Source organism: Papio anubis, chromosome 5 (genome assembly GCF_008728515.1).
Source record: "Papio anubis isolate 15944 chromosome 5, Panubis1.0, whole genome shotgun sequence".
Taxonomy (NCBI): Eukaryota; Metazoa; Chordata; class Mammalia; order Primates; family Cercopithecidae; genus Papio; species Papio anubis.
Genome location: NC_044980.1, coordinates 63,559,984 through 63,587,223, shown reverse-complemented (window position 1 = coordinate 63,587,223; position 27,240 = coordinate 63,559,984). Strand labels below are relative to the sequence as shown.

Here is a 27,240-nt window from a genome sequence, read left to right as displayed (position 1 = left end):
TGAACATTATACTTTCTGTAACCCCTATAGTACTATGCAATAGAAATTAAGTGTGTTGCATGGACGCTGGGAAGGGAACATCACACACTGGGGCCTGTTGGGGAGTGGGGTTGTTAGCGGAGGGATAGCATTAGGAGAAATACCTAATGTAGATGATGGGGTGATGGGTGCAGCAAACCACCATGGCACATGTATACCTGTGTAATGAACCTGCACGTTCTACACATGTATCCAAGAACTCAAAGTATAGTAAAAAAAATAAAAAAAAAAAGGTGGTTGTAATCCACCCAGGGCAAGTGTTTATCAGTCTTAGCTTCAATGATCTCCAATAAAATTTTCACTATTAAAAAGAAATTAAGTGTGTTCCAAGTCCCGATTACACAGAGATGTTAATCACATTTCATGCATCTCCAGTTATCATGTTCTATCTGCCCTGCAAAGGAGGAACAGGTAAGGATTATCCCAGCACTTTGAGAGGTTGAGGTGGGCGGATCACAAGGTCAAGAGATCACGACCATCCTGGCCAACATGTCGAAATCCCATCTCTACTAAAAATACAAAAATTAGCTGGGTGTGGTGGCATGTGCCTGTAATCCCAGATACTTGGGAGGCTGAGGCAGGAGAATCACTTAAACCCAGGAGACGGAGGTTGCAGTGAGCTGAGATCACACCACTGCACTCCAGCCTAGTGACAGAGCAAGACTCCATCATAAAATAAAACAAAACAAAATAAAAAGTGTGTTTATTACTTTTTCAAGAGCTTATTTTGTACTAAAGCAGCACGTGGTTTCAGTAGGAGAAGGTCTGTGTCACCATGGGAGGGTGGGATGACATTGACGTATGAATGACCGTTTGCACTGGTAATTCCAGTGAGGGCATCCAGCCAATAATAGTGCTTCTGAGCCAGCTGCTGGGGAGACATGTAGCCCTGATCTCACCGGGACTCCATATTTGAAAAGAAAAAAAAAAGCCAAGTGAAAACTCCCAGCTTTAATGAGATCCCTAGGTGAATCCGAGTTTTATATGGTCTGTTTGACTTCCACGGATATCTGGCTAGACTTTGATTGATTGTCAGGCTTTTTAAGTAGCATTGATTTTTACTTCTGCAACATTGGGATGATGAGGTCATTGCATTTTGCCGTGTTATTGAAGTTCTTGCTAAAGCAACCTGGAGGTTATGAGCATGTCTAGGCACTGGCTTCCCACTTGTGCTGAGTTGGAGAGGTGGGAAAGTTCGGGTAAGTAAAATGATAAAGGCAAAAAAGAATTCTCTCTGATTGTGAGAGGGAATTTCAGAGTTTAAAAAATCATCGTGATAATGGGTAGCTTTTAATCGTAGCTTGTTTCTTTTTATTAGCAATCATTGTTGAGCATGTAACTACACAGGGCAAGGACTATGTCATAAGCCCTTTGTGTACACATTAACTCTCTTGTTCCTCACCACACTTCTGTGAAGTAGGTGTTACTATTCCCCACTTTACAGATGAGAAATTGAGTCTAACAGAGGTAGGCTAGCTTGCTAGAGGTTGTTTAGTCAGTGGAAGAGCTAGGTTTTAGATCAAACTTGCCTGACTCCAAAGTCTGTGATCATAACTGCTAATTTACTATATGATGGTTGTGTGAACAGTTAGAGGTTTCCTTTAGGTAAGATCAGAAAGGAAAACTTGAGGCTGCTGCATTAGTGACAATCCCCCTCTCCTGTACAGACCTGAATCCTGGGGAAAACTGCAACTAACACAGTGCCCTAGGACATACCATTTAGACTTGCCCCACTTGTAGAAAGAGATCACCTGAACCTCCTTTCTGCTTGAGTGAGGTCGTGCCCATGAAGGGGCCAGAGGGGGCTTTGAACATTTTGAGATTCCTCCAGCTACCACCTATTGATTAGAGGCTGCCAGGAGCTTTAATCCGATTAGAGTCTGTAAAACTGGTTTCCATCTCTGGCGCCTGACTCAGGTTTCAGAGCAAGGGGAAAAAGTATGACATCACCCCTGCTTGCATCTGTGCTGGGTGGCTAATGAAATTACGTGATGGGCTTGAGGACTATTAAAGTCAATGTTGATCCTTATTATTATTAAGAGTACTTTTAAATTTACTGCACCATGAGGCAGGTTCGAAAGCATCATTTTTCAGAGGTGTATTCATTGCTCTGGATTTCAGTGCACAACTCCATGGGATATGGAGAAGGCTAGCAGCACAAATAATCAATTCTGAAATCTGCAGGATTAAAGTGCATATAGCTCCTTGCTGGAGGGAGGACAGGTTCTGGGATTTTTCCATAATAAGGCATCAGGATGACCTTGGATTAAAAAAACCTGAAATGAAACAAAACATGTTTGTCAAGGAAAAGTGAAGCTCTACTGTTGCCATTAGCATCAGCAATAGTATATATTTTTAAAAGTTTAAATGGTTAGTATAAAAAAAGAAAGCTCAGTTCAGATTACCAACCATTTACTGAGTATAGAGACTGAACTGGTACCAGGAATACACTACACCAAAGGAAATAAAACTATGTGTTTTGTTAATCAACATATCTCTAAGGCCCAGCTAAATGTCAGGCATGCAGAAGTTATTCTCTTTCTCTTTAAATATACGTATAAGTACACATATATATGGATTAAAGTGCATTGATTTTAACTGTAGAATTCAATTAATTTACACACACTCACAGCACAAACACGTGCACACTGTTGAATCATCACTCAAATCAGGTTGTAGACAATTTCCCTTATCTCAGAAGGCTCTCTCTTGCCATTTTACATTTCCACAGCAGAGATAATCACTACTTTGACTTCTATAGCGATAGACTACTTTTGTCAATAACTAATACACTTCATATAAATTAATATAAGTTGAATCTTCTTGTAAATGGAATCACATGATATTATATATCTTGTGTCTGGCTTCTTTTGCTTATCTTTTTATTATTATTCTACTTTAAGTCATTGGTTCTGTTTATGTGATGGATTACGTTTATTGATTTGTGTATGTTGAACCAGCCTTGCATCCCATGATGAAGCCCACTTAATCTTGGTGGATAAGCTTTTTGATGTACTGCTGGATTCAGTTTGCCAGTATTTTATTGAAGATTTTTGCATCGATGTTCATCAGGGATATTGGCCTGAAATTTTCTTTTTTTGTGTGTGTCTCTGGCAGGTTTTGGGATCAGGATGATGCTGGCCTCATAAAATGTCTTATGGAGGAGTCCCTCTTTCTCTATTGTTTGGAGTAGTTTCAGAAGGAATGGTACCAGCTCTTCTTTGTACCTGTGGTAGAATTTGGCTGTGAATCTGTCTGGTCCTGGGCTTTTATTGGTTGGTAGGCTCTTACTGCTCAATTTCAGAACTTGTTATTGGCCTATTCAGGGATTCCACTTCTTCCTGGTTTAGTCTTGGGAGGGTGTATGTGTCCAGGAATTTATCCATTTCTTCTAGATTTTCTAGTTTATTTGCATAGAGGTGTTTATAGTATTATCCGATGGTAGTTTGTATTTCTGTGGGATCAGTGGTGATATCCCCTTTATTATTTTTTATTGTGTCTATTTGATTCTTCTCTCTTTTCTTCTTTATTAGTCTGGCTAGCAGTCTATTTTGTTAATCTTTAAAAAAACTGGCTCCTGGATTCATTGATTTTTTTGAAGGGTTTTTTGTGTCTCTATCTCTTTCAGTTCTGCTCTGATCTTAGTTATTTCTGGTCTTCTGGTGGCTTTTGAATGTGTTTGCTCTTGCTTCTCTAGTTCTTTTAATTGTGATGTTAGGGTGTCAATTTTAGATCTTTCCCTCTTTCTCCTGTGGGCATTTAGTGCTACAAATTTCCCCTAAACATTGCTTTAGCTGTGTCCCAGAGAGTCTGGTACATTGTGTGTTTCTTCTCATTGGCTTCAAAGAACTAATTATTTCTGCCTTAATTTCATTATTTACGCAGTAGTCATTCAGGAGCAGGTTGTTCAGTTTCCATGTAGTTGTGCCGTTTTGAGTGAGTTTCTTAATCCTGAGTTCTAATTTGATTGCACTGTGGTCTGAGAGACTGTTTTTTATGATTTCTGTTCTTTTGCATTTGCTGAGGAGTGTTTTACTTCCAATTACGTGGTCAACTTTAGAATAAGTGCGATGTGGTCCTGAGAAGAATGTATATTCTGTTGATTTGGGGTGGAGAGTTCTGTAGATGTCTATTAGGTCCGCTTGGTCCAGAGCTGAGTTCAATTCCTGGATATCCTTGTTAATTTTCTGTCTTGTTGATCTATCTAATATTGAGAGTGGGGTGTTAAAGTCTCCCACTATTGTTGCGTGGGAGTCTAAGTCTCTTTGTAGGTCTCTAAGAACTTGCTTTATGAATCTGGGTGCTCCTGTATTGGGTGCATATATATTTAGGGTAGTTAGCTCATCTTGATGCATTGATCCCTTTACCATTATGTAATACCCTTCTGTGTCCTTTTTGATCTTTGTTGGTTTAAGGTCTGTTTTATCAGAGACTAGGATTGCTACTCCTGCTTTTTTTTTTTTTTTCTTTTCGTTTGCATGGTAACTATTCCTCCATCCCTTTATTTTGAGCCTATGAGTGTCTTTGCATGTGAGATGGGTCTCCTGAATACAGCACACTGATGGGTCTTGACTCTTCAGCCAATTTGCCTGTCTGTGTCTTTTAACTGGAGCATTTGGCTCGTTTACATTTAAAGTTAATGTTGTTCTGTGAGAATTCGATCCTGTCACTATTATGCTAGCTGGTTATTTTGCCCATTAGTTGATGCAGTTTCTTCATAGTGTCGGTGGTATTCTTTACAATTTAGTATGTTTTTGCAGTGACTGGTACTGGTTTTTCCTTTCCATATTTAGTGCTTCCTTCAGGAGCTCTTGTAAGACAGGCCTGGTGGTGACAAAATCCCTCAACATTCACTTGTCTGTAAAGGATTTTATTTCTCCTTCATGTATGAAGCTTAGTTTGGCTGGATATGAAATTCTGGGTTGAAAATTCTGTTCTTTAAGAATATTGAATATTGGCCCCCACTCTCTTCTGGCTTGTGGGGTTTCTGCAGAGAGATCTGCTGTTAGTCTGATGGGCTTCCCTTTGTGGGTAACCCGACCTTTCTCTCTGGCTTTCCTTAACATTTTTTCCTTCATTTCAGCCTTGGTGAATCTGACGATTATGTGCCTTGGGGTTGCTCTTCTTGAGGAGTATCTTAGTGGTGTTCTCTGTATTTCCTGAATTTGAATGCTGGCCTGTCTTGCTAGTTTGGGGAAGTTCTCCTGGATAATATCCTGAAGAGTGTTTTCCAACTTGGTTCCATTCTCCCCATCACTTTCAGGTTCACCAATCAAACTTAGGTTTCATCTCTTCACATAGTCCCATATTTCTTGGAGATTTTGTTCATTCCTTTTCATCCTTTTTTCTTTAACCTTGTCTTCATGTTTTATTTCATTAGGTTGATCTTCAGTCTCTGATATCCTTTCTTCCACTTGATCGATTCAGCTATTGATACTTATGTATACTTCATGAAGTTCTCATGCTGTGTTTTTCAGCTCCATCAGGTTGTTTATATTCTTCTCTAAACTGGTTATTCTAGTTAACAATTCCTGTAACATTTTATCAAGGTTCTTAGCTTCCTTGCATTGGGTTAGAACATGCTCCTTTAGCTCGGAGGAGTTTGTTATTACCCACCTTCTGAAGCCTACTTCTGTCAATTCATTAAACTCATTCTCTGTCCAGTTTTGTGCCCTTGCTGGCGAGGAGTTGTGATCCTTTGGAGGAGAAGAGTTGTTCCGGCGTTTGGAACTTTCAGGTTGTTTTTTTTTGTTTTTGTTTTTTTTTTTTTTTTTTGCGCTGGTTTTTCCTTATCTTTGTGGATTTATCTACTTTTGCTCTTTGATGTTGGTGACCTTCGGATGGGGTTTTTGCATGAGTGTCCTTTTTGTTGATGTCAATGCTATTGCTTTCTTTTTGTTAGTTTTCTTCTAACAGTCAAGCCCCTCTTCTGCAGGTCTGATGGAGTTTGCTGGAGGTCCACTCCACACCGTTTGTCTGGGTATCACCAGGGCAGGCTGCAGAACAGCAAAGATTGCTTCCTGCTTCTTCCTCTGGAAGCTTTGTCTCAGAGGCACACCCACTAGATGCCAGCCGGACCACTCCTGTATGAGGTGTCTGTTGACCTCTGCTGGGAGGTGTCTCTCAGTCAGGAGGCATGGGGGGTCACGGACCCACTTTAGGAGGCAGTCAGTCCTTTAGCAGAGCTCAAGCACTGTGCTGGGAGATCCGCTGCTCTCTTCAAAGCCGTCAGGCAGAAAAGTTTAAGTCTGCTGAAGCTGCACCCACAGCTGCCCCTTTCCCCAGGTGCTCTATCCCAGGGATATGGGAGTTTTATCTATAAGCCCCTGACTGGCACTGCTGCCTTTCTTTCAGAGATGCCCTGTCCAGAGAGGAGGAATCTAGAGAGGCAGTCTGGCTACAGTTGGTTTGTGGTGCTGTGGTGGGCTCCAACCAGTTCAAACTTTCCAGTGGTTTTGTTTACACTGTGAGGGGAAAACCGCCTACTCAAGCCTCAGTAATGGTGGGTGCTCCTCCCCCTATGAAGCTGGAGCATCCCAGGTCGACTTCAGACTGCTGTGCTGGCAGCAAGAATTTCAAGCCAGTGGATCTTAGCTTGCTGGGCTCTGTCGGGGTGGGATCCGCTGAGCTAGACCACTCGGCTCCCTGGCTTCAGCCCCCTTTCCAGGGGAGTGAACGGTTCTGTCTTGCTGGCGTTTCAGGTGCCACTGGGGTACAAAAAAACTCCTCCAGCTAGCTTGGTGTCCGCCCAAATGGCCGCCCAGTTTTGTGCTTGAAACCCTGGACCCTGGTGGTGTAGGCACCCGAGGGAATCTCCTGGTCTGAGTTGTGAAGACCATGGGAAAAGCATACTGTCTGGGCTGGAATTTACCATTCCTCACAGCACAGTTCCTCACTGCTTCCCTTGGCTAGGGGAGGGAGTTCCCCAACCCCTTGCATTTCCCAGGTGAAGCAGCTCCTCACCCTGCCTCTGCCCACTCTCCGTGGGCTACACCCACTGTCTACCCAGTCCCAGTGAGCTGAACCTGGTACCTTAGTTGGAAACGCAGAAATCACCTGCCTTCTGTGTTGGTCTCGCTGGGAACTGCAGCCTGGAGCTGTTCCTCTTCTGCCATCTTGCTGGCAATCCATTGCTCATCTTCATGTATGTGAGATTCACCCATGTTGCTCCATACAAAAATATGTAAAAGTAGTTTGTTCTTTTTCATTGCTGTGTAATAGTCAATTTCATAAATATTCCACCATGTGTTTATTATTCTATGATGGGTATTTGGGTTGTTACCTATTTTTAGCTGTTATAAAACAAAGCTGTGTTATGAAGCTTTGTTATAAGAATGTATGTTATATAGAATATGTTATTCTTAGTTATAAGAATATATGTTGTAAGAATATATGTGTTATAAGAATGTTATGAACATTCTTATATATGTCTTTTGATGAACTTTGCCAACTTTTTTTGGAGCATATCCACAGAATTGGAACTGCCGGGTCATTTAAAATATTTTTGAATTTTCAACTTGCTATTACTGAGTGGTTTTCTACTGAGAACAGGTGGGATAATTTTGAATAACTGTGGTTGAAAACCATGACCAATTGAAGACAGCATCAATGATAACACTATTCACAAATTGTCTTTCCTGAAAACTACTGAAATTCTGTCTTATGTACTCATGCTTAATAAAAGTTTTGCAGGATTTCCAAAAGTATGGCTGCCAGATTTCTTAACTGAATATGTAATTAAATATTTAATAAACTCTATTAGTACTTTCAACTTAGAAACTACTGCTAACTCACTGTCTTAGTCCATTTGTGTTGCTATAGAGGAATACTTGAGGCTAGGTAATTTATAAAGAAAAGTGGTTTATTTAGCTCAGGGTTCTGCAAGCTGTACAAGAAGCATGGAGTCATCATCTTTTCCTGGTGAGGGACTCAGGCAGCTTCCACACATGGCAGCAGAAAAAGGGTAGCTGGTATGTGCAGAGATCACATGGCTAGAAAGAGAGAAAGAGGAGCAACCAACTCCTGCAGGAATGAGAGTGAGAACTCGCTCACTCATTACCTTCAGGATGAACAAAGCCATTCATGAAGGCTCCACACCCAAAACCCAAGTACCTCTCATTAAGCTCTACCTCCAACATTGGGGATCAAATTTCCACATGAGGTTTGGGGAACAAACATATCCAAACTATAGTACTCAATAGGTTATTAGTAAGCAATATTTGATTGTAGGTAAAAATAAAAGCTAACAGAATGGTGTCATTTGCTGTCAGTATGAAAGAAAGATTTGCATTTCTGGATCTGTTTGTGACAATTGAAAGGACTCTCCAGATAACTGAAATCCACTTGAGGAATCACTGAACTGAGGTGAAAGAAGATACACAAAGAAAATTCCTAAGCAACATGCTGAATACTGTGGCTACTGGTGTATGTTGGGGTTCAGTGGGGTCTTATAAATAGCATTTCTATTTCCCTCTAGAGTTCTGAACCAATTAAGAAATAATCAGGAAGTAAGATAGAGGGAGATAAAAGTATTACTGTTGTTACTGGTTAAACTGATAATGGAGAACTCTGGAATAAGACAGACTTATGTGTCTGGGCACAGTAGCACTGGCAGATAAGCTTTCCCCGGGAGTGGCAGAGAGTACCCTCTGTGGCACGGAAAAGCAGGAGAAATACATATTCCCTGTGGCCGGTTTGCTCCCACGAGTGAGAGAAGGAGCTAGACTCCTCCAGGTTGCTTCATCTCCCATGGGGAGGAGTAAGTAGGAGTAGAGAAGGGCCAGTAGTGTTATGATAGCAGAGCTCCTTCCTCATGGAAGAAACCATAAGTCTTTGGGAAGAAACTTTTCCTGCCTCTACAGAATATATTCCATATATATTCCTATGAGACTACAAAGAAAGGATGAACCTGACCAGTCATAGGAGAAAGCACTCTCCAGAAGGTAAGGTGCTTAGTCTTGTAGGAGAACTAGGAGGTAGCCAGGTGGAGATTGGGAAGGGAGGATGTTTTAGATCAGGGTTTGGCAAAATACAACCCACAGGCCAAATCTGTTGGCTGTTTTTGGAAATAAAGATTTATTGTAACTCAGCCACACCTATTCATTTATGTATAGCCTGTGGTTGCATTTGTGCGATGATGGCAGAATGGAGTAGTTGGCACAGAGACCACATGGGCTGTGAAGTCTCAAATATTTGTATATGGTCCTTTACAGAAAAAGTTTGCTGACCTCTGCTTTAGGCAGAGGGTAATTCCCAGGTGATGGTGTTCCAGGGACGTAAAGTTGGGGATAATGGGTGGTTTGATACTGTTGGAACATGAAGCAGGAGGAGGAGAGTGAGACAAGTGGAAGGAGAGGATGAAGTGGTGGCAGACCGTTGCGTGTTCAGTGTGGGCAAACCCTGCAGCCACCGTGATGAGAAGCCTGGAAGAAATGATGCAACAGACTTTACAGTCTTCTATGGAGAGCAGTGCTGCAGAGAGACAGGTTAATTATATTAACTCAGTGCAGACAAATGGACAAACATTTAACAAACAGAGCCTTTAAATTGATAAAGAATTTGCATCATCTACAAGTCCAAAGATACATGTGAAGAGAGAGCTATTTAAAATGATGAAATGGGTCATTTCTCTTCTAGTGGCTTGGGAGGGGTTGAGAAGAGGCCAAAAACCAAACAAAACCAAACAAAAAAAACCAAACCAAACCAAACCAAACCAAACAAACAAACAAAAAACAAACAGCAGTAGAGAATAGGCAGGGTGTGCTGGAAAGGGGCAACGTGTTTCAGAGATAGGGATGCAATTTAGAGTTGGAATGGGAAGACTGAATGGAGCAAAACCGAGTCTCTTTGCCTGTGAGAATGAATGAGGAGGGATGTGAGCAGAAGGATGATCTCTGAGCAGAGAGGAGACCAGGATATTGGGACCAATCTTTTCTTTTTAAAAGAAGAGATTTCCCCCCACCACCCAGCTGTTAATTCTTGACATTCCTCTCTACCTCTACTCATTCTGCTTCCAAAGAAGATTATTTTTACTTTTTGGCCTCTGGGGGTTCAGTTATGCTGCTTAGGATAATGGATAAAAAATGCTGAGCTAGAAGGGGTAGGGGATAAGGGTTAAGAAGAATAAAGTTGCTGGGGGAGATAGCGACAGAGTGACTGGAGAATACCTCTAGGAAGGCAGGGGAAAGATGGGGAAAATGATCACAGTCAGTTTCCAGGGCAAGACTGAGGAAGAGAGAATTTGAGGTGTTTAGAGAAGGAAAGAGAGTCTTTTAGGGGCAGCCCTGGGCATCTATGAAAGATAAATAAGATAAGGAGATGGTGAATTGAAGGTGTTTTGCTATAGGTTATGAGTTGGGTTCCATTTGATGTTTTTCAACAGCCTCACTAAAGATTAAGACTGTTGTCTTTTAATTCTCAGCTATCAAACAACTGTTTACATATGACACTGCAGAGACTAGACCAAATAAAATTAATTATCCTTCCTAAATACTTCCTTTTGAACTTTTTCAGTTTTATATGAACAACTTTATCGAAGTATAGTTGACACAGTAGCACTGGCAGATAAAGTACCCATATTTAAAGTATACAGTTGGGTGCATTTTGACATGTATGCACCTCTGGGACATTATCACAATCACTATGATGAGCAGATCCAGCACTTTCAAAAGTTTTCTTGAATCTTTTAAATCCGTTACCTTGTTGCATTGTCCCCAGGCAACAGTTGATCTGATTTCTGTCATTATAGATTAGTTAATATTTTTTAGAATTTTATGTAAATAGAATCATTCAGTATGTACTATTTTTTGAGGAGTAGGGGCTGGGCTCCTTTTACTCGGAATAATTATTTTGAAATTCGTGGTTTTTCATAGATCAATATCCCTTTTTTTTCCATAGATCATTTATCCCTTTTTACTGCTGAGTAGTATTCTATTGTGTGGATATACCACAGAGTGTTTATCTGTTGGTAGATATTTGAGTTGTTTCCAGTCTTTGACTATTTAAATAAAGCTGCTAGGAACATTCATGTTCATGCCTTTTTATGGACATGTGCTTTTGGGTAAATACTTAGGAACATAATTGCTGGATGATCTGGTAGGTATATGTTTATTATGAAGGTGCCAAACTGTTTTCCAAAGTGATTGTACTATCTCACACTCCCACATGAAGTGTATGAATGTTCCATATGCTCCACATCCTCACTAGCACTTGGTATGCTCAGCTTTTTAAATTTTAGCCATTCAAATAGGTACATAGTGGCACATCAGTGTGGGTTTAATGTTTATGTCCTTAATGATTAACGATGTTGAATATGTGCTTATTTGCCACCCATATATCTTCTTTGTTCAAATCTTTTGTCCCCTTTTATTGATTGCTTGTATTCTTATTGATTTTAAGAGTTCTTTACATATTTTGGTTAAAAGTCTTTTAACAGACTGTAAATATTTTCTTCTAGTCTGTGATTTGTCTTTTAATTACCTAACAGTGTCTTTTATTTATTTATTTAGTTTTTGTTTTAGGTTTGGAGGTACAGGCGAAGGTTTGCTACACAGGGAAACATGTGCCATGGGGGTTTGTACATATTATTTTGTCACCCAGGTAACGGTGTCCTTTAAAGAGCAGATGTTTTTAGTTTTGATGAAGTCTACTTTATTGATTTGTTTTCCTTTTTTTTTTTTTGTTATCTTTTAATTGTCATTTTATAGCTCCCCACAGCAGCTGACCCCCACCCTTCCCTTCGGTGACAACACAACGTCTGCAGGCTTCAGGGGGACCAGGGAACAAAGCTGGGGCCTGGCAGCCCCACTACGCTGCCGGCCAGGGAGGACAAGTCACAATTACAAATTATCACAACAATTAGTGCCTGTACTTGGGGGATCTGCAAACTGAGGAGGCCCCAGCTCCTCATTGTACACGGGTCTATTTGGCAGTGACCTTGCTCTGGAGACGATGATATTCCTTCAGCCTGAGGGAATTGATGTTGATGAAGCCGGTGGCATCAATCGGCTCATAATCACCCTGCACGTTCATGCTCACCAGCTCCTCGTTGTAGAGAGTCAGTGGGGACTCCCGGCCGAGGATGTACACCTGGCCCTTGAGGACGGACACCTGCACTTTCCCTTCCACTCGCTCTTGGGACTTGGCAATGCAGTGGCGGACAAATTCACACTCGGGGCTGTGCCAGAAACCGGTACACACCAGCTCAGCAAATTTCAAGCCCAGGCCTTGTTTGATTTTGCGCACTTCTCGGTCCATGGTGAAGTCCTCGATGTCTAAGTGAGCGTGGTAAAGGATGGTGCCTGTTGGGGTCTCGTAGATACCTCGGGACTTCATTCCAATGAAGCGGTTCTCCACAATGTCAATACGGCCCACACCGTGCTTGCCCGCGACTTCGTTCAGGTACATGAAGAGCTCCAAGGAGGTCTGGTGAGTGGTGCCATCCTTGACATTGGTCACCTTCACGGGACCCCTTTTTTGAACTCGATCTCGAGAATGTCAGGGGTGTTGGGGGCTTTGGCCGGGTCCTGGGTCTTCGTGTAGAGACCTGGAGGCGCTTGGTTCTTGGGGTTCTCCAGGATTCCAGCCTCGTAGCTGATGTGCATGAGGTTCTCGTCCATACTCCATGGGCTCTTGGGGGTGACCGGGATGGGAATCCCATGTTGCTTTGCGTATTCCATCAGGTCATTGCGGCCCTTGAACTGGTTGTAGAATTCGGGCATCCTCCAGGGAGCAATGACCTTTATCTGGGGGGCCAGCGAGTAGCAGGTGAGCTCAAACCGGACCTGATCATTCCCCTTTCCCGTGGCGCCATGGGACACATACTTGGCCCCCTCCCGCTGGGCGATTTCCACTTGTTTGCGGGCGATGCAAGGCCTGGCGAGAGAGGTGCCCAGGAGGTAGCGGTCTTCATACAGTGCGCTGGACTGGATGGCCGGCCAGATGAACTCCTCCACAAACTCCCTGCTGACATCCTCAATGAACACGTTTTTGGCCCCAAGCTTCAGTGCCTTCTTCCTGGCTTCCTCGAAGTCTTCCTTCTGGCCAATGTTGGCCAGATAGGCAATGACGTCGTAGCCTTGTTCCTTCAGCCACACGAGGATGCACGAGGTGTCCAGGCCGCCACTGTAGGCCAGAACCACGGAGCCTTTGCTGGACATAGTGTCTGGGATTGGAGGCGTCAGTTCCTGGCGTCTGGAATCTGTCTTCACGGTGCTGTGAACCACTCGGGCTCGGGCAGCGGTGGCAGGCGGCAGAGCAGCGATTTGTTTTCCTTTTATGAATAGTGCTTTTGGTGTCATATTTAAGAAATCTGTATCTAACTCAAGATCACAAAAAATTTATATGGTTTCTTCCAAAAGTTTTATAGTAGTAGGTTTATTTTCATATAGTTTTAGGTATATGAACCATTATTGTATATAGTGTGAAGCATGGACTAAAGTTCTTCCTCTTCCTTCTCCTCCTCCTCCTCCTCTTCCATATAGTAATTCAATAATTCCAGTGCCCTTTGTTGAAAAGACTATTTTTTCTCTACCAAATTGCCTTTGCCCATAAAAAATCCATATATTTATGGGCAAATTTCTGGACTCTTTATTCTGTTCCATTGATCAATTTGTCTATCTTTGCATGAATAGCAGAGTGTTTTGATTACTAGCTTAGGGTAAGCCTTGAAAATAGGTGCTGTTAATCCTCCAACTTTGTTCTTTTTTTGTCAAATTGTTTTGGCTATTCTGTTCTTTGCACTTTCATATGAATTTTAGTTTGCTAATTTCTGGGGTTTTGATAGGAATTGCATTGACTCTAGATCATTTGGAGAGAATTAGCACCCTAACATTATTGAGTCTTCCAACTCATGGGTATGGTTTTTATTTAGCTCTTTTAAAATTAGCCTAGCAATGTTTTATCATTTTTGGTGCAGGCCTTGCACAATCTTTTGTCAGAATTATCCTTAAGTATTTCATTTGTTTGGATGGTTTACAAATGATATTTTTTTTCAATTTGTGATTTTTTGTTGTCAGCATATAGAAATATAATTGATTTTTGTATGTTGATCTTGAAACCTGTTGCCTTGCTTAACTCACTTATTAGTTTTGGTAGCATTTTTAAAGGTGAATAACTTTTGATGAGAATACTTGTCAGGATTATGTTTATGGGTGAAATACAGCTTTTGTCAGCACTGGTCTAGAGGTTTTTTTTTTTTTTTTTTTTTTTTTCTCTCATCAGTGATGTCCTCCATGTGCTCTGGGAATGGCTCTGTGGTGACCCTTCCAAAATAAAGGGTCTTTCATGGAGAATGGTTGGGGGCAAAATTATAGTAAGTCATTACTCCCAGATAGAAGCCAGGGAGTATGTCAAAGATATCCACTGGTGGGCAAGAATTATGAGAATTTAAATTAATATGAAAAGTCTATCCAAGGACACTCCTCACATACCAAATGGAGGTATGGCTACAGGAGGTGCTGTGCACCCTTACAGATAGTCATAGTGATGGGGCAGGGAGAAGGCTTATGAGTCACAGCAGTGGTTCTTATCCCCAGTGGTGAGAACATTCTTCTGAACCAACCCGGAGAGGAAGGGCTGACATGGAAGAGTGTTGGCTATATCTATATGATAGTGATGTCTAGATGATAACTGGAAAATTTAGTCAAAGCATCTAGAAATTTATTTCAATTCTTGGATTATTGTTCTCATATAGATGAGTTGTTGGGGGTGGCTTTGTCTGTTTTTAGCTGCTTATTTTATATCACAGAAGCGCAGCTGTAAAATAAAAAACAGCATGCTGCAGTAACAGATTGATTATGGTAAAGGAAGGATTGAAATGAGTCAAATAGAATATCAGTGTTTCTTTAATGGGAATTGGATGATACTGTTTGCTGTGACAAAAAGCCTGGCATAGGCAAAGAGAGTGATCAAATGATTGATGTCTCATGTCTCCTCTATAGAGTCCCTTTGTTCCAAGAAAATCCTTTGGGGGTACTATCGAGGGCAAAGATGATAGATAAACCAAGTGGGCAGAGGTCTAGGCTCTCCATCTTCCTCCATCTTACCCTAATTTCTCCGGTCAACCAGAAGACCTTCCTCTCCTTTGAGAAAAAAATCTAAAATGAGGCATACCTCATTTTATTGCATTTTACTTTATTGCATCTTATAGATATTGTGTTTTTCCAAATTGAAGATTTGTGGCAACACGGCATTGAACAAGTCCATTAGGGCCATTTTTTCAAAAGCGTGTGCTCACTTTGTGTGTGTGTCACATTTTGGTAATTCTTGCAATATTTCAAACTTTTCATTATTATATCTGTTATGGTGGTCTGTAATTAGTGATCTTTGATGTTACTATTGTAATTGTTCTGGGGCACTATGAGACATGTCCATGTAGGATAGCAAACTTAGTCTATAACTGGTGTGAATGTTCTGACTGCTCCACCAACTGGCTATTCCTCCATCTCTGTCCCCCTCCTCAAGCCTCTCTATTCCTTGAGATACACCAATATTAGAATTAGTACAGTTAATAACCCTACAATGACCTCTACATGTTCAAGTGAAAGGAAAACTCTCACATCTCATTTTAATTCAAAAATTAGAAATGATTAAGCTTGGTGAAGAAGGCATGTCAACAGCTGAGAGAAGCTGAAAGCTAGGCCTCTTGTGCCAAATAGCCAAATCCTGAATGCAAAGGAAAAATTGTTGAGGAAAATTAAAAGAGCTTTTCCTGTGAATGCATGAATGATAAGCAAAAAGAGCTTTATTGCTGATATGGAGAAAGTTTTAGTGGTCTAGATAGAAGATCCAGCGATAACATTCTCTTAAACCAAAGCCTAATCTAGGGCAAGAGCCTAACTCTCTTCAATTCTTTGAAGGATGAGAGAGATAAGGAACCTATAGAAGAAAAGTTGGAATCTAGCAGAAGTTGGTTCTTGAGGTTTAAGGAAAGAAACTGTCTCTACAACATAACAACGCAAGGGGAAACAGCAAGTGCTGATGGAGAAGCTGCCGCAAGTTATCTAGAAAATCGAGTTAAGATCATTGATGAAGAGAGCTATACTAAACAACAGACTTTCAATGTAGATGGAATAACTTTATATTAGAGTAAGATGACATCTAAGACTTTTATAGCTAGAGAGAAGTCTTGTTTCAAAACTTAAAAGGACAGGCTGAGTCTTGTTAGGGGCTAATGCAGCTGGTGGCTTTAAGTTGAAGCTCATCTATTCTGAAAATCTTAGGGCCCTTAAGAATTATGCTAAATTCATGCTGCCTGTGCTCTATAAGTGAAAGAACAAAGACTGGATGACAGCAAATTTGTTTATAGCATGGTTTGCTGACGATTTTAAGCCTACTATTGAGGCCTATTGCTCAGAGAAAAAGATTCCTTTCAAAATATTACTGATCATTGACAATGCACCTGGTCACCCAAGAGTTCTGTTGGAAATGTATGAGGAGGTCAATATTGTTTTCATGCCTGCTAACACAACATCCATTCAGTAGCCCGTGGATCAAGGAGCAATTTCAACTTTCAAGTCTTGTTATTTGAGAAACACATTTCGTAAGGCTATAGCTGCCATAGATAGTGATTTCTCTGATGGATCTTGGCAAAGTAAATTGAAAAAACCTTCTGGAAAGGATTCAGCATTATAAATACCATTAAGAACATTTGTGATTCATAGGAGGAGGTCAAAATACCAACATTAACAGGAGGTTGGAAGAAGTTGATTTCCACCCTCATGGATGACTTGGAGGGGTTCAAGGCTTCAGTGGAGGAAGTAACGCAGATGTGGTAGAAATAGCAAGCGAACCAGAATTAGAGATGAAGACTGAAGATGTGACTGAATTCCTGCAATCTTATGATCCAACTTGAATGAATGAGAGGTTGCTTTTCATGAATGAGCAAAGAAAGTGGTTTTTTAAGATGGAATCTACTTCCAGTGAAGATGTGGTGAACATTGTTGAAATGACAACAAAGGATTTAGAATATTACATAAAACTAGTTGATAAAGCAGCAGCAGGGTTTGAGAGCATTGACTTCAATTTTGAAAGAAGTTCAACTGTGGGTGAAATGCTATCAAATAACATTGCTTACTACAGATTTTTTTTTTTTTTTGTATTAGAAGAGCCAATTGATACTGCAAACTTTATTTCTTGTTTTAAGAAATTGCCACAGTCAGAGGCATAACAAAAAAAAAAAAAAAAGAAAACTTCAGGTCAATATCCTCGATGAATAATTATACAAAAATCCTCAACAAAATACTTGCAAACTGAACCCAGCAGCACATCAAAAAGCTAATCCACCATGATGAAGTAGGTTTTATCTCTTGGATGCAAGAATGGTTCAACGATATGCAAATCAATAAATGTAATTCATCACCTAAACATAACTAAAGCCAGAAATCACTTGATTATCTCAAATGATGCAGCAAAGGCTTCTGATAAAATTCAGTGTCCCTTCGTGTTAAAAACTCTCAATGCACTAGGTATTGAAAAAACATACCTCAAAATAATAACAGCCATCTATGAGAAATCCACAGCCAACATCATATTGAGTGGTCAAAAGCTGGAAAAATTCCCCTTGAAAACCAGCACAAGACAAGGATGCCTTCTCTCACACTCCAATTCAGCATAGTGTTAGAAGTCCTGGCCAGAGCAATCAGGCAAGAGAAAGAAATAAAGGGCATACAAATAGGAAGAGAGGAAGTCAAACTATCCCTGTTTGCAGACAACATGATTCTATATCTAGAAAATCTGATGGTCTTGGTCTATAGCTACTTCAACAGATAAACTACTTCAGCAAAGTTTCAGGATACAAAATCAATGTACAAAAATCACTAGCATTCCTATACAGCAACAGCAATCAAGCCGAGACCCAAATCAGGGACACAATCCCATTCACAAGTACCACAAAAGGAATAAAATACCTAGGAATACAGATAACCAGGGAAGTGAAAGATCTCTACAAGGAGAATTACAAAACACCGCTCAAGTCAGAGATGGCATAAACAAATGGAAAAACATTTCATATTCATGGATAGGAAGAATCAGTATTGTTAATATGGCCATATGCTGTCCAAAACAATTTACAGATTCAATGCTATTTGTATTAAACTACTAAAGACATTCTTCACATAACTAGAAAAAAAACATTTAAAATTTACATGGAACCAAAAAAGAGCCTGAACAGCCAAGGCAATCCTAAGCCAAAAAGAACAAAACTGGAGGCATCACACTACCTGACTTCAAATTACACTACAGAGCTACAATGATGAAAACAACATGATACTGGCATAAAAAAACAGACACACAGACCAATGGAACAGAATAGAGAACTCAGAAGTAAGGCCATACACCAGAGCCATCTGATCTTCAACAAAGCTGAAAAAAACTAGCAATAGGGAAAGGGCTCACTATTCAATAAATGGTGCTGGGATAACTGGCAAGCTGTATGCAAAAGATTGAAACTGGACTCTTTCCTTATACCATATAAAAAATAAACTTAAGATGGATTAAAGTGTTAAATGTAAAATCCAAAACTATAAACACCCTGGAGGACAACCTAGGCAATACCTTTCTGGACATAGGAACTGGCAAAGACTTCATGATGAAGACACCGAAAGCAATTGCAACAAAAGCAAAAATTGATAAATGGGGTATAATTAGACTTAAGAGCTTCTGCACAGCAAAAGAAACTATCAACCGTGGTCATGTTTGTTTAAGAACTTTTGCTCATAGCATATCCTCATAACCTTCCTATGCGGTGACATAGGTAACAGCACGTATAAAAGAATGAGTAGTGTGAGCATACTTTTTCGACAGTAAAGAACATTACAGTGGGCAGTGTCATCCCTCCTGCTTTATTTTTATGGTCTCTTAGCTTCACTTGGATTCCTTTTTCCAGATCAGAATCTCTCTTGCCATATACCACATGGCTGTCTACCATTTCAGACACAGATGTGCTGCTAACTGAGTGGGACAAAAGCGGTGTTGTTACTGTTGATATGGGAGGTCACATGAGGCTTTGGGAAACTGGACTTGAACATCTGCAGTGATCACTCATGGAATGGAGAAACATGATTGGAAAAGATGACAGAAATACGCAGGTACCATTTGAATTCACCTTATCTCTTAGAGGTGCACATTCCAACCTACAGAATGGGAGACAATATTTGCAAAATATGCTTCTAAAAAAGGTCTAATATCCAGCATCTATAAAGAATTTGTACAAATTTACAAGAAGAAAACAACTCCATTAAAAAGTGGGCAAAGGACATGAACAGACACTTTTCAAAGGAAGACATCCACATGGTCAACAGTCATATGAAAAAAAGCTCAATATAACTGATCATTAGAGAAATTCAAATCATTTCTGTTCTTTTACATTTGCTGAGGAGTGCTTTACTTCCAACTATGTGGTCAGTTTTGGAATAAGTGTGATGTGGTGCTGAGAAGAATGTACATTCTGTTGATTTGGGGTGGAGAGTTCTGTAGATTTCTATTAGGTCTGCTTGGTGCAGAGCTGAGTTCAATTCCTGGATATCCTTGTTAACTTTCTGTCTCGTTGATCTGTCTAATGTTGACAGTGGGTATTAAAGTCTCCCATTATTATTGTATGGGAGTCTAAATCTCTCTTTTTATGTCTCTAAGGACTTGCTTTATGAATCTGGGTGCTCCAGTATTGGGTGCATATATATTTAGTATAGTTAGCTCTTCTTGTTGAATTGATCCCTTTACCATTATGTAATGGCTTTCTTTGTTTCTTTTGATCTTTGTTGGTTTAAAGTCTGTTTTGTCAGAGACTAGGATTGCAACCCCTGTCTTTTTTTGTTTTCCATTTGTTTGGTAGATCTTCCTCCATCCCTTTATTTTGAGCCTATGTATGTCTCTGCACGTGAGATGGGTCTCCTGAATACAGCACACTGATGGGTCTTGACTCTTTATCCAATTTGCCAGTCTGTGTCTTTTAATTGGGGTATTTAGCCCATTTACATTTAACGTTAATATTGTTATGTGTGAATTTGATCCTGTCATTCTGATGTTAGCTGGTTATTTTGCTCGTTAGTTGATGCAGTTTCTTCCTAGCATCGATGGTCTTTATAATTTGGCATGTTTTTGCAGTGGCTGGTACTGGTTGTTCCTTTCCATGTTTAGTGCTTCCTTCAGGAGCTCTTGTAGGGCAGGCCTGGTAGTGACAAAATCTCTCAGCATTTTGCTTGTCTGTAAAGGATTTTATTTCTCCTTCACTTATGCAGCTTAGTTTGGCTGGATATGAAATTCTGGGTTGAAAATTCTTTTCTTTAAGAATGTTGAATATTGGCCCCCACTCTCTTCTGGCTTGCAGAGTTTCTGCTGAGAGATCCACTGTTAGTCTGATGGGCTTCCCTTTGTGGGTAACCCGACCTTTCTCTCTGGCTGCCCTTAACACTTTTTTCTCCATTTCAACTTTGGTGAATCTGACAATTATGTGTCTTGGAGTTGCTCTTCTTGAGGAGCATCTTTGTGGTGTTCTCTGTATTTCTTGAATTTGAATGTTGGCCTTCCTTGCTAGATTGGGGAAGTTCTCCTAGATAATATCCTGCAGAATGTTTTCCAACTTGGTTCCATTCTCCCCGTCACTTTCAGGTACACCAATCAGACATAGATTTGGTCTTTTCACATAGTCCTATATTTCTTGGAGGCTTTGTTCATTTCTTTTTACTCTTTTTTCTCTAAACTTCTCTTCTCACTTCATTTCATTCATTTGATCTTCAATCACTGATACCCTTTCTTCCAGTTGATCGAATTGGCTACTGAAGCTTGTGCATTCATCATGTAGTTCTCGTGCCATGGTTTTCAGCTCCATCAGGTCAATTAAGGACTTCTCTACACTGATTATTCTAGTTAGCCGTTCATCTAATCTTTTTTCAAGGTTTTTAGCTTCTTTGTGATGGGTTTGAACTTCCTCCTTTAGCTCGGAGAAGTTTGGTCGGCTGAAGCCTTCTCTCAACTCATCAAAGTCATTCTCCATCTAGCTTTGTTCCACTGCTGGTGAGGAGCTGCGTTCCTTTAGAGGGGGAGAGAAGCTCTGATTTTTAGAATTTTCAGCTTTTCTGCTCTGTTTTTTCCCCATCTTTGTGGTTCTATCTACCTTTGGTCTTTGATGATGGTGACGTACAGATGGGGTTATGGTGTGGATGTCCTTTCTGTTTGTTAGTTTTCCTTTTAACAGTCAGGACCCTCAGCTGCAGGTCTGTTGGAGTTTGCTGGAGGTCCACTCCAGACCTGTTTGCCTGGGTATCCACAGCGAAGGCTGCAGAACAGCGAATATTGCTGAACAGCAAATGTTGCTGCCTGATCATTCCTCTGGAAGCTTCATCTCAGAGGGGTACCCGGCCACGTGAGGTGTCAGTCTGCCCCTACTGGGGGGTGCCTCCCAGTTAGGCTACTTGGGAGTCAGAGACCTAATTGAGGAGGCAGTCTGTCCATTCAAACTGTCTCTCAGACCACAGTGCAATCAAACTAGAACTCAGGATTAAGAAATTCACTCAAAACCGCTCAACTACATGGAAACTGAACAACCTGTTCCTGAATGACTACTGGGTACATAATGAAATGAAGGCAGAAATAAAGATGTTCTTTGAAACCAATGAGAACAAAGACACAACATACCAGAATCTCTGGGACACATTTAAAGTAGTGTGTAGAGGGAAATTTATAGCACTAAATGCCCACAGAAGAAAACAGGAAAGATCTAAAATTGACACCATAACATCACAATTGAAAGAACTAGAGAAGCAAGGGCAAACATATTCAAAAGCTAGCAGAAGGCAAGAAATAACTAAGATCAGAGCAGAACTGAAGCAGATAGACACAAAAAACCCATCAAAAAATCAATTAATCTAGGAGCTGTTTTTTTTAAAAGATCAACAAAATTGATAGACCACTAGCAAGACTAATAAACAAGAAAAGAGAGAAGAATCAAATAGATGCAATAAAAAATGATAAAGGGGATATCACCACTGATCCCACAGAAATACAAACTACCATCAGAGAATATTATAAACACCTCTACACAAATAAACTAGAACATCTAGAAGAAATGGATAAATTCCTGGACACAAACACCCTCTCAAGACTAAACCAGGAAGAAGTTGAATCCCTGAATAGACCAATAACAGGCTCTGAAATTGAGGCAATTATTAATAGCCTACCAACCAAAAAAAGTCCAGGACCAGATGGATTCACAGCTGAATTCTACCAGAGATACAGGAGGAGCTGATACCATTCCTTCTAAAACTGTTCCAATCCATAGAAAAAGAGGGAATCCTCCCTGACTAATTTTATGAGGCCAGCATCATCCTGATACCAAAGACTGTCAGAGACACAACAAAAAAAGAGAATTTCAGGCCAATATCCTTGATGAATGTTGATGCAAAAATCCTCAATAAAATACTGGCAAACCGAATTCAGCAGCACATCAAAAAGCTTATCCACCATGATCAAGTGGGCTTCATCCCTGGGATGCAAGGCTGATTCAACATATGCAAATCAATAAACGTAATCCAGCATATAAACAGAACCAAAGACAAAAACCACATGATTATCTCCATAGATGCAGAAAAGGCTTTTGACAAAATTCAACAGTCCTTCATGCTAAAAACTCTAATAAATTAGGTATTGATGGGACATATCTCAAAATAATAAGAGCTATTTATGACAAACCCACAACCAATATCATACTGAATGGGCAAAAACTGGAAGCATTCCCTTTGAAAACTGGCACAAGACAGGGATGCCCTCTCTCACCACTCCTATTCAACATAGTGTTGGAAGTTCTGACCAGGGCAATCAGGCAGGAGAAAGAAATAAAGGATATTCAGTTAGGAAAAGAAGAAGTCAAATTGTGTCTGTTTGCAGATGACATGATTGTATATTTAGAAAACCCCATTGTCTCAACCCAAAATCTCCTTAAGCTGATAAACAACTTCAGCAAAGTCTCAGGATACAAAATCAATGTGCAAAAATCACAAGCATTCTTATACACCAATAACAGACAAACAGAGAGCCAAATCATGAGTGAACTCCCATTCACAATTGCTTCAAAGAGAATAAAATACCTAGAAATCCAACTTACAAGGGATGTGGAAGGACCTCTTCAAGGAGAACTACAACTACTGTTCAACAAAATAAAAGAGGACACAAACAAATGGAAGAACATTCCATGCTCATGGATAGGAAGAATCAATATCATGAAAATGGCCATACTGCCCAAGGTAATTTATAGATTCAATGCCATCCCCATCAAGCTACCAATGACTTTCTTCACAGAATTGGAAAAAAATACTTTAAAGTTCATATGGAACCAAAAAAGAGCCTGCATTGCCAAGTCAATCCTAAGCCAAAAGAACAAAGCTGGAGGCATCATGCTACCTGACTTCAAACTATACTACAAGGCTACAGTAACCAAAACAGGATGGTACTTGCCTTACAGAGATATAGACCAGTGGAACAGAACAGAGCCCTCAGAAATAATACCACACATCTACAGCCATCTGATCTTTGACAATCTTGAGAAAAACAAGAAATGGGGAAAGGATTCCCTATTTAATAAATGGTGCTGGGAAAACTGGCTAGCCATAAGCAGAAAGCTGAAACTGGATGCCTTCCTTACACCTTATACAAAAATTAATTCAAGATGGATTAAATACTTAAATGTTAGACCTAAAACCATCAAAACCCTAGAAGAAAACCTAGGCAATGCCATTCAGGACATAGGCATCGGCAAGGACTTCATGTCTAAAACACCAAAAGCAATGACAACAGAAGCCAAAATCGACAAATGGGATCTAATTAAACTAAAGAGCTTCTGCACAGCAAAAGAAACTACCATCAGAGTGAACAGGCAACCTACAGAATGGGAGAACATTTTTGCAATCTACTCAGCTGACAAAAGGCTAATATCTAGAATCTACAAAGAACTCAAACAAATTTACAAGAAAAAAACAAACAACCCCATCAAAAAGTGGGCGAAGGATATGAACAGACATTTCTCAAAAGAAGACATTTATGCAGCCAACAGACACACGAAGAAATGCTCATCATCACTGGCCATCAGAGAAATGCAAATCAAAACCACAATGAGATACCATCTCACACCAGTTAGAATGGCAATCGTTAAAAAGTCAGGAAGCAACAGGTGCTGGAGAGGATGTGGAGAAATAGGAACACTTTTACACTGTTGGTGGGACTGTAAACTAGTTCAACCATTGTAGAAGACAGTGTGGCGATTCCTCAAGGATCTAGTACTAGAAATACCATTTGACCCAGCCATCCCATTACTGGGTATATACCCAAAGGATTATAAATCATGTCGCTATAAAGATACATGCACACATATGTTTATTGCGGCACCATTCACAAAAGCAAAGACTTGGGATCAACCCAAATGTCCATCAATGACAGACTGGATTAAGAAAATGTGGCACATATACACCATGGAATATTATGCAACCATGAAAAAAGGATGAGTTCATGTCCTTTGTAGGGACATGGATGATGCTGGAAACCATCATTCTCAGCAAACTATCGCAAGGACAAAAAAAACAAATACCGCGTGTTCTCACTCATAGGTGGGAATTGAACAATGAGAACACTTGAACACAGGAAGTGGAACATCACACACTGGGGCCTGTCATGGGGTGGGGGCAGCGGGGAGAGATAGCATTAGGAGATATACCTAATGTAAATGATGAGTAAATGGGTGCAGCACATCAACATGGCACATGTATACATGTGTATCAAACCTGTACGTTGTGCACATGTACCCTAGAACTTAAAGTATAATAAACTAAACTAAACTAAACTAAAATAAAATAAAATAAAGTAGATACTCAGGGGAAAAAAAAAGAGAAATGCAAATCAAAACCACAATGAGATACCATCTAACACCAGTCAGGATTACTATAATGAAAAAGACACACACACACACACACACACACACACAAACTAGATACTGGCAAGGTTGCAGAGAAAAACAGAATGCTTATACACTGTTGGTGAGAGTGTAAATTAGTTCAACCATTGTGGAAGGAGTGTGGCAATTCCTCAAAGAGCTAAAAACAGAATTACCATTTGACCTAGCAATCCCATTATTGGGTATATACCCAAAGGAATATAAATCATTCTAACATAAACACACATGCATGCATATGTTCATTGCAGCACTATTCACAATCATAAAGGCATGTAATTAACCTAAATGCCCATCAATGGCTGATTGGATAAATAAAATGTGGTACATATCACCATGGAATATTGTGCAGTCATCAAAAAGAATTAGATCACGTCCTTTGTGGAAACATGGATGGAGCAGGAGGCTATTATCCCTAGCAAACTAATGCAGGAACAGAAAACCAAATCCCACATGTTCTTTCTTATAAGTGAGAGCTAAATAATGAGAACACATGGACACAAAGAGGGGAACAACAGACATAGGGGCCTACTGTAGAGGTGATGGTGGGAGGAGGGAGAAAATCAGGAAAAATAACTAATGGTTAGTAGGCTTAGTACCTGGGTGATGAAATAATCTGTACAACAACCCCCCGTGACATGAGTTTACCCATATAACAAACCTACACATGTACCCCTGAACCTAAAATAAAAGTTTAAAAAAATGACCACAGTCACATCAACCTTCAGCAACCACCACCTTGATTAGTCAGCAGCTTTCACCATCGAGGCTAGGCCCTCCATCAGCAAAAAGATTACAACTCACTGAAGCTTCAGATGATCATTAGCATTTTTTAGCGATAAAAAAATTTAAATTAAGGTATGTGCATTTTTTCAGACACGTTATTGCACACTTAATAGGCTACAGTACAGTATAAGCAAAACTTTCATTTGCACTGGGAAAACAAAAAAATTAGTGTGACTTGCTTTATTGCAATATTCATTTTATTATGGTGGTCTAAAACTGAGTCATAATATCTCTGAACTGCAATAAAATTCCATTATATACAGTTGACTCTTGAACAATATGGAGATTAAGAGCACCAACACTCCACACCATCACAAATCCATGTATAACTTGTGACTCCTCCAAAACTTCACTACTAATAGCCTTCTGTTGATGGAAGCCTTACTGATAACATGAACGGTTGATTAACATGTATTTTATATGTCATATTTATTATATACTGTATTCTTACAGTAAAGTAAGCTAGACAAAAATTATTAACAAAATTATAAGCAAGAGAAAATGTATTTACTATTCAGTAAGTATAAGTGGATCATCATAAGGTCTTTATTATTGTCTTCAACTTGAGTAGGCCGAGGAGGAGGAAGAGGAGGAAGGGGTTGGTCTTGCTGTCTCAGGGATGGCAGAGGTGGAAGATGTGGAAGAGGTGGAGGCAGGCACACTTGGTGTAACTTTATGGAAATACATTATAATTTCCGTCTGACTTTCCTGCTTTTTCATTTCTCTAAAAATGTTTCTATATGGTACTAGTCTTTCATCCACCTTTTGCTTTAGTTTCTGTACTTATATCATAGAAACGTCCATGTTGTAAAATAAGTTAAAAGCAGTCTTGAATAACTGGAGCCCTTCTGCCAGATTGTCTCATGTCAATTTGTTTCCTGGCACTGCCTCTTCTACATCTTCCTCATCCCCTGGCACTGGTTTGGAAACACTCATCTCCATCAAGTTGCCTTCTGTAAATTCCTTGGATGTGGTGTCGTTAGCTCCTGAATTTCTCCAAGATCTCTATCTTGAAACCCTTCACCTCTACCTGTTTTTTCCATATCCACAATCTCTTCATGATTTCCTTGATTGGCACTGTCATAAATCTTGAGAAGTCATGCAAAACATCTGGACACAGTTTCTTCAGCAGGAATTTATTGTTTTGGGTTGGATGGCTTTCATGGCCTTTCTATAACAATGATATCATCTTCAGTGGTGTAATCCTTCCAGACTTTCATGATGTTCTCTCTATTGGGGTTTTCTTCCATGGTATTGACAATCCTTTCCACAGAATGCTGTGTGTCGTGAGCTTTAAAGCTCCTTAACCTCCTGATATAAAGGTTGAATTAGAGACCTTCTGTTTGGAGAAAAATAGACCACTTTTTGTCTTTGGTGTTGAACTAATGGGGTTCTGAGTGGACACGGGCATTGTCCAACATCAAAAGAACACTAAAAGGCAGTCCCTTATTGGCAAGGTACTTCCTGACTTGAGAGACAAAGCC

At 40.1% G+C, this 27,240-nt stretch overlaps 1 non-coding gene and 1 pseudogene across 2 annotated transcripts; both read right to left on the bottom strand.

Annotated features, from left to right (window-relative positions):
• Positions 1-342: 342 nt before the first annotated feature.
• On the bottom strand, positions 343-474 carry LOC116275129. The gene has a single exon (XR_004184088.1). It is a non-coding gene; the product is annotated as a U8 small nucleolar RNA (small nucleolar RNA).
• Positions 475-11,710: 11,236 nt separating this feature from the next.
• LOC101006183 lies at positions 11,711-13,352 on the bottom strand (annotated as a pseudogene). Its single transcript, XR_160987.5, has one exon. The product of XR_160987.5 is annotated as an argininosuccinate synthase pseudogene (transcript).
• Between the last annotated feature and the right edge of the window lie 13,888 nt (positions 13,353-27,240).